This window comes from Helianthus annuus, chromosome 7, assembly GCF_002127325.2.
Source record: "Helianthus annuus cultivar XRQ/B chromosome 7, HanXRQr2.0-SUNRISE, whole genome shotgun sequence".
NCBI lineage: Eukaryota > Viridiplantae > Streptophyta > Magnoliopsida > Asterales > Asteraceae > Helianthus > Helianthus annuus.
The window spans coordinates 142,828,109-142,846,600 of NC_035439.2; the positions used below are offsets into that span (position 1 = coordinate 142,828,109).

Here is an 18,492-nt window from a genome sequence, read left to right on the forward strand (position 1 = left end):
TAAAGGGCAAAAAGAAGAAACGTGACCACTAGCCCTTAATAGTTGTACGAATGTAATTTCTACTTTAAAATAAGTCCCTGTGTGGACAACTTATCGTATTTCAGTCCCTACGTGGACTTATCTTTAGTCCTTGCATGGACATCTATCTTGTATTAGTCCCTGCGTGGACTTGTCACTTATTTTTAAAACCTCTATGGAGGTATGTACTATTTGAAAGACCCGTTTAGGGCAATATGTAATTGTATTTGAGATTTTGGAATGTATGTTATGAATTTTGTTTTAACATGTATAAAATAAATCAAAACCATTCCTTTTATATTGATCTGCCTAAATAAAGAATCTTGAAAGGTGAAACCTAGCTTGGTGTCTTTTAAGATCCAGTCAAGATGGTATGACCTAATTGAAAAGATTCTGATTCCCTGTTAACCTCTGTACGCATGTTAACAATCATGGCAGATGTGATTCGTTAAAATCACGCACGTCATTCTTATACAATAATCCTTTAAGGATTTCAAAACCCAACTAAATGATTTATGAATCGTGGGTTAAATCACCAATGAAGGTGACCAATACTATTAAAACATCCATTAGCGATGTAGTGCCTACGGGCCAGTATTATAAAAACATCCATTAGTGATGTAGTGCCTACGGGCCAATATTATTAAAACATCCATTAGAGATGTAGTGCCTACGGGCCAGTATTATAAAAACATCCATTAGTGATGTAGTGCCTACGGGCCAATATTATTAAAACATCCATTAGAGATGTAGTGCCTACGGGCCAGTATTATAAAAACATCCATTTGTGATGAAGTGCCTAGGGCCAATATTATTAAAACATCCATTAGAGATGTAGTGCCTACGGGCCAACTATATTAAAACATCCATTAGAGGTGTAGTGCCTATGGGCCATAATAATTGTCTTATAAAGACAAAAGACAGTGGTAGTCTATGACTCTCTGTCAGAAAGAGATAAAAGGACTACGGTTCAAATCTCTATGCCTTTGATTCTCTGAAATCTCGGCTAATATTATAAAACATCATCATGATCAGGCTTTATGCCGCCAATACTATTTATATAGCTGAAATAGGATATATTCAAATCCTAGCATGTAATGGAATAAAAAGTTAACCAAATATGGTCTCTGTACCATGGTTGACAAATTGTCATAAAAGACAATTATATAATAATCTCCTAAATAAAATTTTGTTATCTTCTGTAACAGATTCAAGTTACAATGGCGGATCCCAATGGAGAGAACAGCCACACAAATGAAGATGACTACGACAATGCGTCAGTGCATTTGACAGGCGCACAACTGAAGGCTCTGATTGACAATGCTGTTCAGGCAGCTATTGATCGTCAATATACTGAGTCCCAAGGCAGAACCGTGTTAAAACCACCCTCTAAACCAAAGACACACTCCAAACCACCCTCTGAACCCAAGAAAGATGACGACAAACACTCGTCCACTGAGCACAGCGTTCATCGCGATAGAGAATATACTGATGCATCCAGTGCTAAGGGTTGCACCTACAAATACTTTGTATCATGTAAGCCCCGGGAATTTACAGGGGAGAAAGGTGCGGTTGACTGTATCACCTGGCTAGACGAGATGGACACTATTGTGGACATCAGCGGGTGTGCAACGAGGGATGTGGTGAAGTATGTGTCGCAGTCATTCAAGGGCGAGGCCCTGGCATGGTGGAGGGCGTTGGTGCAGGCATCTGGTAAGTCTGCTTTGTACAAGATGACATGGGAGGAATTTATTGCTCTCATTAAAGAAAACTACTGCCCTCAGCACGAGGTTGAGAAGATTGAGGCGGATTTTGTCTCACTAGTGATGACAAACCTGGATTGTCAAGCATATCTGACAAGCTTTAACACCATGTCACGCCTGGTGCCATATCTTGTGACACCAGAACCTCGAAGGATTGCCCGTTTCATTGGGGGCTTAGAGCCGGCGATCAAGGCCAGTGTGAAGGCCTCTAGGCCGACGACCTTCAGGTCAGTTACTGACCTCTCCTTGTCTCTTACACTTGATGCTGTCCGTCTGAGGACACTAAGGAACAAGGAGGCTGAAAAGCGAAAACGTGAGGATGATACCTCACGAAAGTCTGGGAAAAAGCACCGTGGAAACGGTGAGGGCAAGAGAGGGTCGGAGGCAAAGAAGGAGGGGCAAGCTGATGGAAGACCTCACTGCAAGGTCTGCAAGAAACCTCACTCCGGGAAGTGTAGGTTTACGTCTGGTTCACAGTCGCAACAAAAGACTACATCCTGTGGGCTATGCAAGTCCAAGGATCATAAGACCGTGGAGTGCAAAAAGATAAAGGATGCAACCTGCTATGGTTGTAATGAAAAGGGGCATATCAAGAGTAATTGCCCAAAGTATGCCAAGAAGGCGGAAGAGACGAAGAAGTCGAATGCGAGAGTTTTTCGCATGGATGCAAAGGAAGCGGTTAAGGACGACAATGTGCTTACAGGTACTTTTCTCGTAAATAATATATTTGCAAGAGTACTATTCGATTCTGGCGCCGATAAATCCTTTGTAGACCAGAAATTTTGCCAACTACTAAATATGCCTATCAAAACCCTTGATATGAAATACGAAGTAGAGTTAGCAGACGGCACGATAGAAACCGTCTCTACTGTTCTAGAAGGATGTGAAATGTCCATTAGGAACCATTCTTTTCCTTTATCTCTACTTCCTTTCAAACTTGCGGGTTTTGACATTGTGCTAGGCATGGACTGGTTATCTCGTAATCAGGCCCAAATCATTTGCGGCAAGAGGCAGATAGTTTTAAAGACTCCGAGTGGTGAGTCTCTTACCATTCGAGGGGATACGCACTACGGATTGCCCGAAGACGTATCTATGCTGAAAGCTTCAAGGTGTTTGAACAGAGGCTGTGTAATTTACATGGCTCAGGTGATAATAGAAGAACCTAAGCCGAAGATCGAGGATCTTCCTGTCATTTCTGAATATCCCGAGGTTTTTCCTGAAGAACTACCTGGTTTGCCACCAGATAGACAAGTGGAGTTCAGAATAGACATCATTCCTGGAGCGGCTCCGATAGCAAGAGCACCTTACAGGCTAGCTCCAACGGAAATGAAAGAACTGAGGACCCAGTTGGATGAGCTGCTGGCGAAAGGTTTTATCAGACCTAGTTCATCTCCCTGGGGAGCTCCTGTACTGTTTGTAAAGAAGAAGGACGGATCGATGCGGTTGTGCATCGACTATAGAGAACTAAATAAAGTTACCATAAAGAATAGATATCCTTTACCAAGGATCGATGATCTATTCGATCAGCTGCAAGGAGCAAGCTACTTCTCCAAGATCGACTTAAGGTCGGGTTATCATCAGCTAAGGGTCAGAGATGAAGATGTACATAAGACAGCATTTAGGACTCGCTATGGTCATTACGAGTTCCTAGTGATGCCTTTTGGGCTCACAAATGCACCAGCTGCGTTCATGGATCTCATGAATCGCGTTTGCAAGCCGTACTTGGACAAATTCGTCATAGTCTTCATCGACGATATCCTTATCTATTCCAAGAATCAAGCTGACCACGAGAAGCACCTTCGTTGCATTCTCGAATTACTACAACGTGAGAAACTCTACGCCAAATTCTCGAAATGTGAATTCTGGCTACGAGAAGTTCAATTCTTAGGTCACGTTGTGAGCGAGCGTGGTATCCAAGTGGATCCCGCTAAGGTAGAGGCGGTTATGAACTGGCAAGAGCCAAAGACGCCTACTGAAATCCGTAGTTTCCTAGGATTAGCAGGATACTACCGGAGGTTTATTGAAAATTTTTCAAGGATTGCTGCGCCCTTGACTTCCTTGACCAAGAAGAAAGAAAAGTACATTTGGGGCCCAAAGCAGCAAGAGTCCTTTGAAATCCTGAAACAGGAGCTAAGCAACGCTCCTGTGTTAACATTACCAGAAGGTACTGATGAGTTCGTGGTTTACTGCGACGCATCACATACAGGCATGGGGTGTGTGCTTATGCAGAAGGGCAAGGTGATTGCCTATGCTTCAAGGCAATTAAAGGTGCATGAAAAGAATTACACCACCCATGATTTGGAGCTGGGTGCCGTTGTATTTGCACTTAAGTTGTGGAGGCACTACCTTTATGGCATTAAATTTGTGATTTATTCTGATCACAAAAGCCTCCAGCACCTGTTCAACCAGAAAGAGTTGAACATGAGGCAACGCCGTTGGATGGAAACCCTGAATGATTATGACTGTGAAATCAGGTACCATCCCGGCAAGGCGAATGTGGTCGCCGATGCCTTGAGCAGGAAGGAAAGGGTAAAACCCATTCGAATCAATGCCAAGAGCATTGAGGTTAAGAATAATTTGATGGAAAGGATATTAGCTGCACAGCGAGAGGCTGTGTTGGAAGCTAATTACCCTAATGAAAAGCTAGGAGTAACTGAGGAGCAGTTGACTCTTAGCAAGGATGGAATCTTGAGGCTGAACGGACGTATATGGGTTCCGATTTATGGAGGACTACGAGATGTTGTTCTCCAGGAAGCCCATAGTTCCAAATACTCGGTCCATCCTGGTGCTGACAAAATGTACCAAGACTTAAAGGCAAATTATTGGTGGATAGGCTTGAAAAAGTCTGTAGCCGCCCACGTAGCAAAGTGCTTGACTTGTGCTCAAGTCAAGGCAGAGCACCAAAAGCCATCTGGCTTGCTACAACAGCCTGAACTTCCCAAGTGGAAGTAGGAATGCGTAACTATGGACTTCATAACCAAGTTACCCAAGACCAGGAAAGGAAACGATACAATATGGGTCATAGTCGATAGGCTGACTAAATCAGCTCATTTTCTACCCATCAAGGAGACGTATAGCTCTGATATGTTAGCCCAACTTTATGTTGATAAGATTGTAGCCTTACACGGCATACCTGTGTCTATTATCTCCGACAGGGATACTAGATACACATCTCACTTCTGGAAAAGTTTCCAGCAATCTTTGGGCATGCGTTTAAACTTTAGTACGGCTTACCATCCACAGACGGACGGTCAAAGTGAGCGTACTATCCAAACGCTAGAAGACATGCTTCGTGCATGTGCGATCGATTTAGGTGGTAACTGGGATAAAAACCTACCCCTGATCGAATTCTCCTACAATAATAGCTACCACACCAGCATAAAGGCTGCGCCTTTTGAGGCATTATATGGTAGGAAATGCAGATCGCCTGTTTGTTGGGCGGAAGTAGGGGAGGTCCAACTGTCAGGACCAGAGATTGTTTTCCAGACAACGGACAAGATTGTCCAAATCCGGGAACGTCTCAAGGCTGCCCGCGATAGGCAGAAGAGCTACGCTGATCCAAAGCGTAAGGATTTTCACTTCGAAGTGGGTGAAAAGGTATTACTTAAGGTATCACCCTGGAAGGGGGTGATGCGTTTCGGCAAGAAGGGCAAGCTGAGTCCGAGATACATAGGGCCTTTTGAGGTCATTGAACGAGTCGGATCAGTTGCCTATAAACTGAACTTGCCTGAAGAGCTCAATGGAATTCACAATGTGTTCCACATCTGCAATCTCAAAAAGTGCTTCGCCGACGAATCGTTGGTGATTCCACACACAGATGTGCATATAGATGAGAGCTTAAAGTTTATAGAAAAACCTTTGTCGATTGAGGATCGACAGGTAAAGAAGCTTCGCAGAAAGCACGTACCGATTGTAAAAGTCAAATGGGATGCTCGTAGGGGTCCCGAATATACGTGGGAAGTCGAAGAAACAATGAAAGAAAAGTACCCCTATTTATTTGAGTAAATCTCGGGTCGAGATTTATTTTAAGGGGGTGAGGATGTAACACCTCGAATTTTTGTGTCCAATAATGTGTTAACACGTGTCATTTGTTTACATGTGGCATTGATATTAAATAAAGGACTGATTTTGACAAACCTTGAAAGTATATAAATTCGAGGGTTATAAATGTCAACAAGGGTAAAAATACTGTATAGTAACCCTAAATAACGCTTGTACCTTCAAACGAATAAATCATAAATCGTACGGAAGTGAAACGCGGAAGAAAGTGAGAGATTACGAACAACAGGGGTTAACTGTGTCAACATGTTTAATTATACCTCTGAGTGACCCTTTAACGTTCCCAAGACTTCGTAACAGTATTATGCGCTCACTAGAATATACTGTATAAATTCCGCGAAGTTCCGTCTTAAAACGAGAGAGTTATACTCAGATTCGTATGAGAAGGGTTAAAAGCGTCAATAATGAAAGTTAAGACTTTCTGAATAATTAATAAACCAATCAGGGACTTAACAACGCGGGTAAATAACACGAGGCCCCTATCGGTAAATAACCGAGGGCCAAACCGCAAAGTTACCCCTTCAAACCCGAAAGGTCAGGTAAATCATTACGAAAGATTTCGTTATTAATTACCAGGATTTCGCAATCATGACAAAAGATTTAAAATTTCTGAAATCTTAACCTCTCGTGACCCGCGTGAAGGTTAGGCTTAAGTGTAGGCGGGCCGCGAGCCTCCTAAATAACACGCCTGATATTTGAACTTTAGGCGACCCGCGTTAAAGGAGCATGGAACTTCCATGCGGGTCGCGTAAGGTGCCCAGATGCAGAATTGTTGTAGTTACTTGCCTTTTGGAGCCTTGAATGATCAAACCTCAATCAATGAGGCATGGGCACCCTACACTTGACCCATAGCTCTCAGGGACACCTACCCATCATCTCTGGACTATTGTGAGTGTTTGCAATGATCATAGTTGCTTGGCATTTGCTATAAATAGCCACCTTATGCACATAACATTCACAACATCAAAAACACACATCTCTGATCATTGCAAGAGCTCTCAAGTCCTTTTCTCTGCTCTATAAGCAAGAACACAACTTCTGTAAGTGATCTAACCCTTTGTGGTTTCACATTTCCTTAGTAAATGGCTAAGAACCAAACCGTCGTAACTACGGTTTGACTTTACAATAAATCAGTAATGGTTCAGTCTTATGACGAATCAAAAGTGGTTATGAGTTGGTATTTATGTGGGTAATAAACCTCTAAAATGGTTCCCCCTGATCACCACTCTAACTATGTCAAATGTCGAGTCAAACATGCGGTTAAAAAGTCAACAGAAAGCTATTTTAGCGATTTATGCATAATCTGTAATGTATATGTTATGGAACCTGTTTTGATAATCATGAAACATGATAATAAGTATATAAACTTGTTTGCGCTCGTTTGAATCGATCATTTGCTATATTGAGCCGGTTCGGAGCCGAATGTCGCAAAAGTTTGACTTTTGCTTTGACTTCAGTTCTGACCCGTTTTAGTGAGGTATAAATATACCTTAGGACTCTCTTAGGACCAGGTCACATGTTGGTATAAACCTCTGTGATCGGTTCATGAGTTATCCGAGTCTTTTGCGCATTTCCGTCATTCGCCTAAAAGTTGACCGTAACGACCTTTTAAAATTAAAACGAGTATTTCGGACACGTGAACGGACCAAAACTTTGCTTATTAAATTATAAGCATGTCCTTAAAGTTTCACGTCAATCCGAGGTCTAGAATGAGAGTTATGCTAATTAGCGCAATTTAAATAAACTTTAGTAATTAACGGCGCAAATAGCATAACGCCTATCTAAACCAAGATTTCGTCACCAAATCTTTTACCCACTGTTATAAATTAATATTTTGGGAATTTTAAAGATTTTTAATAATTTTTACCTTGCTCATAACCTGCGGTTATGGCTACGGTTCGGTTAATACCGAATATGCCCTTTTCGGCCAAAACATGAGTTCTACAAGGTCTTTTGACCCGATTCCAGTTGCTACTGGTTTTAAATAATAAATAAAGTATTTTAAGCTTTATAAGCTGTTCGGGAAACTCAGATTTCCTGTAGAACTCGAAAAGCCCTTTTAAAGCCTTTAAAATGACCGAAAAGCCCCTAAGGGGCATAATATTAACTTAAACTCGTTACGGGCGTCACGGAAGGTATCCTACTGATACCACAACCCAATTAAGGCATATTGACTTAGGAAATAAGCGTACGACTCTCATAGTTAACCGTTTCGCCTATTGCGCGCACGGTTCGGCTTATGAAACTAGTTTTCATAATTTAGCCGATACGGGTCAAATAATATCATTTGAACCTCAAAATCCAGAGTGTGAACCATTAACCCATATAAAACAAGTCTCTGAACTTGTTGGGTCAGAATCACACTCCATTCTCGGTTTTCGCCTTTTCGCGCGATTAAACCATATCTATATATATCGGAACCAACCGGTCTAGGCTACGGCCATTATAACGACCCGTTAGGATTCTAAGAGGTTAATTAAAACCTTCGTTCCAGATTAGGAGCCCCAGTAAAAGCTATCGGTGATTTAATCCAAAATAAGGAAATATACTTGCAAAGGTAAATACTTTAACTTATTTCCCCTATATGGGCTTGGGTTACGGTATATTAATACCGCTTGATTGAGCATTATATAATTCCATCGCTTAGGTGGTTAATTGGTTAAATATGATCGGCTCATTTAAACAGTTTTGTTGCTTATAAGCCTTTGGGGGGTTTAATGACCGTTGTCCCGGATATCCTTGGCATCATTTTACGAAATGGCCACGACCATCGACATCCGGTGTAGGCGTACACCCGGTATAAAGTGTCGACATTAAAATTAAAAGACGTAGCCGTTGGTTTTTATACTACGGTTTTACGCAAACGTGGTGTGTCTATAAATCTTTAACCCGGCACGACCCGGGCTACTGAACGCATAAAAGAACATGTAAAACGTTCACAAGATTTTATTATAATTTTCCCAAGTTATAAAAGAGTTTGTGCCTTGTGCATTCAAATCAATTTTAATAAACATTTTCAAATGTGTCAGTTGAATGTATTTACCAGTGTAAACTGACGTATTTTCCCCAAAAAGATTAAGTGCAGGTACCTAAACGTAATTTGGCTGGTATTAGCTCCCTAGCGTCGTGATAAGTCTCGCAAGCTTGATTGCAGCATCTGATGGAACAATACTTTATGTTTATTTATGATCCACTGTGGATATATTCAACGTCTGTAATACATTTGATATTACAACCAGAGGTTGAGTTTATATATTTATCTTATGCTTCCGCTGTGCATTATATAATTGTGTGGTTTGACTATATTGTTGCCAACATCGTCACGGTAATCCCCCACCGGGCCCACCGGTGAGACACGTGGAAATCGGGGTGTGACATAAGCATATCGTCTACATAAAGGCATAATATCACATAACCTTCATTTGTGTCTTTGAAATAAACACATTTGTCGCACTCGTTTATTTTGAAACCATTGTCAATCATGACGTGATCAAACTTTTGGTGCCATTGTTTTGGTGCTTGCTTCAAGCCATATAAAGACTTGACGAGTTTACATACTTTATCCTCTTGACCAGGGGCGGAGAAACCTTCAGGTTGCTCCATGTAAATCACTTCTTCTAAATCGCCTTTTAGAAATGCAGTTTTAACGTCCATTTGATGAACTTCCAAATTTCTTAAAGCCGCTATAGCAAGAACCAATCTAATCGAGGTTATGCGCGTCTCAGGCGAGTAGGTATCAAAGTAATCTAGACCTTCCTTTTGTCTAAATCCTTTAATCACTAACCTAGCCTTGTATTTATCAATACTTCCATCAGTTTTCATCTTCCTTTTGAATATCCAACGATATCCAAGTGGTTTGCAACCAAGTGGAAGATCTACTAACTCCCAAGTATGATTTTGCAATATAGAATCTATTTCATTTCTTATTGCTTCTTTCCATTGAGGTCCTTCTGAAGAGGAAACCGCTTCGCGATATGTATTGGGCTCGCCCTCAACCATATAGCTAACGAAGTTTGGACCGACGGATTTTTCAACCCTTGGCCTTTTACTTCGCCTACGATCACTTTCTTCAACCTCAGGTCGTTCATGTGTCTTATTATGAACTAGCTCATCAATTGGTGTAGATGAGCTTTCACCTACTTCAAAATTAGGTGTTGATGACGTTGCATGTGTTTGTCTTCTCAAAGGAACCATATTTTCAAAGTAAGACACAACGTTAGGATTCACCTCCATGATAGTGTTTACGTGTACATCAGGATTCTTGGACTCATGTACAAGAAAGCAATGTGCACTACTTTGATTTGCATACCCAATAAATATGCAATCAACAGTTTTGGGTCCTATCCTAAGAGCCTTAGGAGGTGGTACAATCACCTTTGCTAGGCACCCCCACACTTTCAAGTATTTGTATGAAGGCTTCTTCCTTTTCCATAACTCATATGGAGTTTCGTCTCTCTTTTTTAGTGGTATCTTGTTCAAAAGATAATTAGCCGAGAGAATGGCTTCCCCCCACATTTCTTGGCTCACCACAGAACTTATCAACATGGCGTTCATCATTTCTTTCAATGTGCGGTTCTTTCGTTCCGCCACGCCATTTGATTGTGGAGAATAAGGAGGTGTACACTCATGTACAATGCCACTTTTTGCGCATAAATCGGCAAAAGGTGCAACATATTCGCCTCCTCGGTCGCTTCACAAAGCTTTTATCTTCTTTTGAAGTTGATTCTCAACTTCATTTTTATACAAGATAAATTTATTTATTGCTTCATCTTTACTTTTTAGTAAATATACATAGCAATATTTAGTACTATCGTCAATAAACGTGATGAAGTACTTATTTCCACCTCTTGTGGGTACCGCTTTTAAATCACAAATATCAGTGTGAATTAAATCAAGGGGTTCGGTTATTCGTTCAACTGATTTTGATGATGATCTTGTAAGTTTGGATTCAACGCATGTTTCACATTTATAATGTGAATCAATATGGAATGTTGGTATACAATTTAAATTGATTAAACGTCGTCTTGAATTAAAATTAACGTGACCTAGTCTACCATGCCATTTATTCGATTCAGAAAACTCAAGCATATAAGTAGAAGTAGTAGCAATTTTATTCATGTTCTTGACAGCCATTACATTTAATTTAAACATGCCATTTTGGGCATAGCCCTTACCCACATACATCCCTCGTTTAGTTAGTACAAATTGATCGCTCTCAAAAACTAAACGAAATCCAAACTTGTTAAGCAACCAACCCGAGACTAGATTCTTGCGTAAGTCCGGGACATACCACATGTTGCTTAGAGTGAGCTCCTTCCCCGAAGTCCACTTCAAGATCACCGTTCCTTCACCCATGATGTCAGCGGTGGCTGCATTTCCCATATACAGCTTCTCTTCTCCTGAAAGCGCCTTGAAGGTGGTAAAGAGGCTTTTGTCTGCGCAAACGTGACGGGTCGTGCCCGTATCAACCCACCATCCTTTTGGAGTGTTGGTCACAGTATTAACCTCATCCATCATTGCGCTTTTGTCAGAAATCATTGCCACCAAAGGCATTCCGTCTTCATCCACCATGTGCGCACGCTCACGCTTTGGTTTCTTGCATTGGTTAGCCCGATGCCCCGGCTCGTCACAGTTGTAACAAGTCCCTTGGAACGTCTGAGGTTTCTTTTTCACAACCCCTTTCTTTGGTCCAAGGTTGCTAGCCTTTGCTTTCCCTTTGTTCTTTTTCCCCTTGCCCTTCGCGCCCTTAGAAGATTGCCCATGATCAACCAAATTTGCGCTAGAACTAGTCTGCGCAAGGCTGCCTTTCAGGGCAATTCTATTGTCCTCTTCAATCCGAAGACGAACAATAAGGTCCTCTATAGTCATCTCCTTTCGTTTGTGTTTAAGATAATTCTTAAAATCAACCCAACTATGAGTTAACTTTTCAATCATCGCTGCCACTTGGAATGTCTCGCTAAGTGTCATGCCTTCCGCAGAGATGTCATGAAGTATAATTTGGAATTCTTGGACTTGATTCATAACTGTTTTAGAATCAACCATTTTGAAATCCAAAAAACGGGCTACCACAAATTTCTTTGTGCCAACATCCTCCGTTTTGTACTTCTTGTCTAAGGCATCCCAAAGGTCTTTGGAAGTCTTGACGTTGTAGTACACATTATACAACGCATCCGACAAACCGTTTAACACATAGCCACGACATATGAAATCCGAATGCTTCCACGCATCTACCGCGCACTGTCTTTGTGCGCCGGTCTCCCCTTCTGTAACACCTCGAAAATTCCTGTCCATTGAAATAAAGACGCGTGTCATGTGGGTCAGACGTGTCGAGAACCCGGATCAAATATAAAGACGCATGGTAGGATTTTGAGGGCGTCATGTTATGAAAATACCTCTGAACGACCCGAACTTATAAATCCCAAGATCCTTAAAAATCTTCAATAGACGTCTTATATATATATTTTCCGGTCGTTTCTAAATAAATAAGACTTCCATCTTTTATATGGAGAATTGGACAAATAATAGTGTTACTAAATGTAACGCCCCAAAACTCGAGTCTAAATATTTTATTTGGACATTTTATTAGGTTGGCATGAGTAAGTAGGATTTATTGGTCAAGTGGGTTATTTCACTAACAACCAAGTTATCTAACTTGGTTAGATAGTGTTGGCTATAGATTGAGAGTGGAAAACAATGGGGCCAACTATGTTTAATTTACAATCATAAGGGACTAATGTGGGTTAAAAGGAAAGTTGGGATATTATAAGAAAATAACAACACATACAAACACACATTCGTGTGTGTTCTACGTCGACCAGAAGCTCCCAAAGGAGCCAAACCCTAGCTCAAGCTTATTTGCTCAAATTGAAAGGGGAATTCAACCCAAATCTAATGCATGTACCCGAATTCTTAGTCATCTAGCCCTAAAGATCACTTGGTAAGTTGTAATTTTTGATTTGGTGATTTTGATATGAAGTGGGTTTTGATCAACCCGCGAATTTGTATGAAATTGAGCATGAGAATGTATTAATATCATGATATAGAGCATAGATTACACATGGTTTGGGTTAATTAGATGATTAGAGATGAAACCCACTTGTGGTAGTGAAGATGATGTTATGGATAATCAATTAATCATGTATGCTTAATTGTTGTGTAAAGTTTATGTATAATGTTGTATGTAATGAGTAATTGTTAGTTAATTTGGGTATATTATGAGAATTATATGATTCTAGTGGAATTTGATGATCTTAATATGAACTAGTAAGAATATGCAATGAATGCTTGTACATAATGTTTTGTTAGTAGTACACCCGCCAAGTGTTCGATGAAATGCCTAAGAGAGCAAAATTGTGAAATTGTATGAAAGTTGTGGGTAAGTATGTATAGAAGGTGCTTATGGTGTAGCCGTTAGCAAAATAATAAGTTAAGTGTGCTTAAGGTGGAGTCCATATGAGAATTCGGATTTGAATGTATGGTTTGGTAAAATTATGCATTAAGAACTTGTACCTTATGCTTCAATGGTGTGATGCTCGCCGTGTAATTGATGCGCTTGATTTATGGTAGTTAAGAGTGAATGTGTACGAATGTGAAACGAATAGTTTATTGATAAGTGATAATGTTGGAGTTATGTCGTGTACGTATGTAAGATGATAATTTTGATTAAGTGAATGTTGAACAATGCGGTTGTCGAATGTAGAGTTATGAAAGCATAAGTATGTGTATATTGTGTATGTGACTAGGTGATCATGTAGTTGTATGTGTTATACAACATTATGTATGAAATTAATATGATGTCATTAATATGGTCTATTATATCAACATAAATGCGTGTTCGAAATTGGAAGTTATATGCTAGAAGGTTGACTTTCTGAAAGTCAACAGAGAATCTATAGCATGGTTAGGCATTTTGACATAAATATAAGAATCGAGAGATCATGGAATATGTGTTAGATCAATTATGTGTTATGTGTGATAACGTATTTGGATTTCAAGGATATTGAAACTATGTGGTTGACCAATCATGTCGTATGCGTGTTAGTGAAAGTCAATGTAGATAAGAGTTGGAAAATGTGTGTTAATATGAATGAGCATGAATACTAACATTATTATGGCATGACGACATGAAAGAATAGGAACCACACTAGCATGGACCAAGCATGGAAGGCTAACGGGTCAAGATGAGGCAAGCAAGCGGGTATGAACACAGATGCACAAGGTAAGTGATTCCGTAATCACTTCTTAGTTGTTTATGTAATGTTATATGCAATTTAATTATATGTGATAATTGAGGTCAAATAGGAATGAATTGTATGATGGCAATGAATGTATTAAACGGATCTTAGTTTTGATCCGAGCAAGGAAGGTGTGATTAAGAAATTGTAGCTAAGTAGTGGAATTGGTTACTTATGTAAGGAATTCCTTTGTTATTAAGGATAGAGCATAGTTGACTAAAATGCCCTTGATAGGTATATCGGGCAAACGACCTTAGAAGTCGTTTTGAAACGAGTTATTCGATTAGAGTAATGTCTTGGACAAGTATGAAAGCGAAGTATAGGGTTTGGTATGTCATAGTCCACTTAATGCGCAAATACCCATAACGGGTCAAAAATAAGCCTTTGAGCGAAAATGGGTTAAGAGGATGCAAGACGTCCGAGAATTTAATCTTTTATGATAGGTGCCAATGAAATTATTAAAGTTCATATGAGATTGAGGTCAAATAAACAGATTATGTTGATAAATGCACGAACGGGTCAATTAGTTAGAAAATGATAATATGTCGAATGCACGTAACTTAAGAATTTCCTTAATCCGGAGGTAGGATTTCAAGTTAATATGATAGAATGTGAATTTACAAGCATGTAGGAAGAAACGGGAGGTTAAACGGGTAAACGGTTTAAAAGTTATGCGAGTTTTAGTGGGTGTTTTGTATCTGCACCCGGAGTATGGAACGCCGGGTTTGGGAGTATGGAACGCCGGACAGAAACCCAAACGCCCATGCTTCACTGTCAAACGTTGGTTCCATGTTAAAGTGAACGTCGGGGTGTTCCAAACAAGCCTAGATCACTTTCCTTGAGTTCCTTTGATGTGTGTAAAGCTCCATGTGATAGGTTTATGATCCGGAATCATCACATAACCTTCCACCACTACCCTACATGTAAAAATGCATCAAAGTAACATGTCTCAATACAAATTCGATGCTAAAACATGTAAATATTAACCACGTAGGCGTACCAAAAGCATATGCATCAGATATGTACGTATGTATGTAGGTATAAATATGATTGTATGTAGATATGTAGGTGCGTATGATCAGACGTATGGATATATGAATGCACGAAGTAGGATTTATCGTCTATGAAAAGAATGGGACAGGTATGAATGTATACATGGTTTCAATACATTTGAGTATGGACATTACTAATGATGTGCTTGAGATGGAAATGTAATGCAGGAATGAGAACGTCAGACTCTTGTAGAATTGAAGCCAAACCTTGAAGCCGAACTCGGAACAAAGGAATCCGAGAGGATAGTCGAATGAATCAAAGTTTATGTTGTCGAATGTTATATGATTTATAATTTGTATCAGATTATTGTTGTATGACGTTGTCAATGACTAATGGTTAAGTTGTATGTGGCGTCCACAGGTACTACACGGATTTCTTCTACTGCTAAGGAAGTGAAGCGGACGTAGATCGAGTCAAGAGCAAGGATTGTACGGATAGATCGGTCACATAGTTGAAGTATATAATGTCTAGAAATCTAAATTTTAGTATGAATGTTGTGAATTCTTTTATAGAACGTTTAACATTTTTAGAATTTGGAACCTTCGTGAAAGTAATGTCGTTAATAAGGAAAGAAATTTTAAAGCTCTTTTTCCGCTGCGCCATTTTTAAGGTTAAACGTGTTAGGGTGTAACAATAAAATACTGAATAAAACTCTTGTAAATGGGAATCAAGAATAGTTATGTAGCTTGTTCAACTATTGTGAGAATCCAAGACTTGTTCTTGGTATTTCCGTCACTTTACAAGTCCCATAAGAAATCAATTGAAGGAGGGGACATGTAAGAACCATTCAAGCATGCAATGGCTGAGCAGATGGTCCCACAACTGAAAAAGATGGCCTGATTTCGGAATTGTTTGATTGCATGGTCAAGACTTAAAAGTTTACAAATTTTTGTCCTCTGACCAACGGTTATGGACCGCAAGGCCCTAGGCTTACGGTCCGTAAGGGGGGTACCTGGGCGTTTTCAGCAAGGGTCGGTTACGGACCGTAGCCATTTCAGCATACGGTCCACAAGAGGTGCTTACGGACCGCAAGGCCTTAAGCTTACGGTCCGTAAGGCTGTCGCTGGCAGCAGAAAATGGACAGCTGCCTGTTCAGCCTGTTGCACCGCCTTATTGAAGTGATTTTCGAAACAAGGGACTCTCTAGGCAGTATTTAGCCTATTAGGGACACCTGGGGTGATCTTGTAACTATCCTAGACTTCCATGTCTTGATCCTAGAGCAACTTGGTCCCTATATAAGGAAGTGAAGTGGTGAACTTTGATCATTCATTGTGTCACTCACTTGGAGCATTCTCTGGAACTTCCTTGGACAGCAACAAGTGCTCATTAAGTCTCTAATCCTATTTAGGATCCTTGTAAGTGACCCTAACCACCCTTAATCCATATTAGTCTAGTTAATTAGCTAAAAGTCAAACCGTCGTAATTTAGGTTTGACTTCGTGATTAATTAAAATGTGCTCTGTCAAATCACGAATTAAAAATACCTTTAAGTAGGTAATTATGTGGGTAACAAACCCTTAAAAGGGTACTTCCAGATTCCCACTCTAAGCATGTCAATTGTCGAGTCAAAGCTAACTATAAAAAGTCAACAGAATGCTTAATTGCGAATTAATCCATAATTAGTAATGTAGGGTGCATGCAACCTATTTAATCATTGATATAAATTGGTAAATAATGTAAGAACATGTTCCAACATGTTCAACTCGACAATTTTCTGTTTAGACCCGGTTTGGAACCGAAAGTCGCATAGTTTGACTTTCGCTTTGACTTTCAGTTCTGACCCGTTTTAGTCAAGATTAAGATTGCCTTAGAGCTTCTTTTGGACCTAATAACATGTTAGTATATCCTCCTGTGATTATACAACTTGGTTCATTAGATATCTTGTTCACATGCATGTTTCCGTTAAATGCCCATATGTTGACCATTATGCCCAAATGTCCAAAAATTATGATTTCTGAAAATGTAAAAGGGTAGACATCTTAGTTGCTGAATTATAAACTTGACCCCAAAATTTGACATCAGTTTGAGGTCTAGATTAAGAGTTATGCTCATTAGCGTAATTTGAAGCTTTCTTAGTAAATAGTTAGCGTAATTAGCATGTAGCCTACCTAAACCCAAATTTTATATCAAAACTTTATACCCACTGTTATATAATAATATTTTGGGAATTTTAAAGATTTTTATTTATTTTTAGGATGAGCATAACTTAAAGTTTTAAGCTTAATTCGGCTTATGCCGGTTTTGCCCTTTTAGGCTATAAAATGAGTTTTACAAAACCTTTTGACCCCAAACCTTTTTATACTGATTTATTATGTTAAATATATTATTTTGAGCCTTCTGGAATTATAAAAATATCAGCTTTTCTTTTAAAACCCGGAAATGGCTCCAAATCGCCTTTTTAGGCATTTTTACGACATAGTATATGTTAAAACTAGTTTATATACATAAGGTTTAATACCTATTGATATATTTGGTAAAATTTCATATTATAACAGTAAACTAAAGTTGAGAACTCAGATTTCCCGTTTTGACCCTTTAAAGCTTATGAGAAACTGCCAAAATGCCCTTATGAGGCGTAAAGTGAGTTAAAAATCATTTGGGGCATAATAGGACATATCTTACTGATATCACAACATATTTGGCGCATATAATCCCAGGAAACTTGTATATGATTTATATGGTTTCCCGTTACGCACTTTCGCGTTCGGATCGGCCTATGTAACTAGTTTATGCACATTAGCCGAAACGGGTCAAACCGTATCATCTTAGTCTCTAAATCCAGAATGTGTTTAGTTTACCCATGTTATTCAAGTATCCAAGCTTGTGGGGTCTAAGTCACATTCCTTTCCGGTTTTCGCCTTCCTCGCGATTAAACCATATTTATCCTTCGAAACTAACCGGTCTAAGCTTAGGCTATGTTAAAAGACCCGTTAGGATTCTAATAGGTTATTATAAACCTTCGTTCCAGAATAGGAGACCAGTAAAAGACACTTGCATTTGCTTTTGTGGTTTATACTTGCTCGGGTAAATACTTTTAACTTATTTTCCCTTATACGGGCTTGGGGATACGGTATATAAAATACCGCTTGGTCGGGCAATTGACCCTAACTCATTAGTAGTTGGGTATTATCAATGTGTCCCGTTTGAAAAATTGGTTTTGTTTGTTTTACGCCTTTGGGAGCTTAATGACCATGTCCCGGATATCCTTGGCATCATTTTACGAAATGGCCACGACCTTGACACGCTGGTGTAGGCGTACACCCGACAATGTGTCCATATTTATTAAGGTATAACCGTTGGCTTCCCGCCGCGGATTTATACTAAGTGGTGTGTCAATTAACCTTAAACCCGGCACGAACCGGGCGA

The 18,492-nt window shown here is 39.7% G+C and overlaps 1 long non-coding RNA gene across 1 annotated transcript; it reads left to right on the plus strand.

Moving 5' to 3' along the window:
• The first annotated feature begins 12,383 nt into the window (after window positions 1-12,383).
• LOC110868938 lies at window positions 12,384-15,729 on the plus strand. The gene is made up of 3 exons (XR_004862922.1): window positions 12,384-12,777; window positions 13,971-14,058; window positions 15,143-15,729. It is a non-coding gene; the product is annotated as an uncharacterized LOC110868938 (long non-coding RNA).
• The last annotated feature ends 2,763 nt before the right edge of the window (window positions 15,730-18,492 follow it).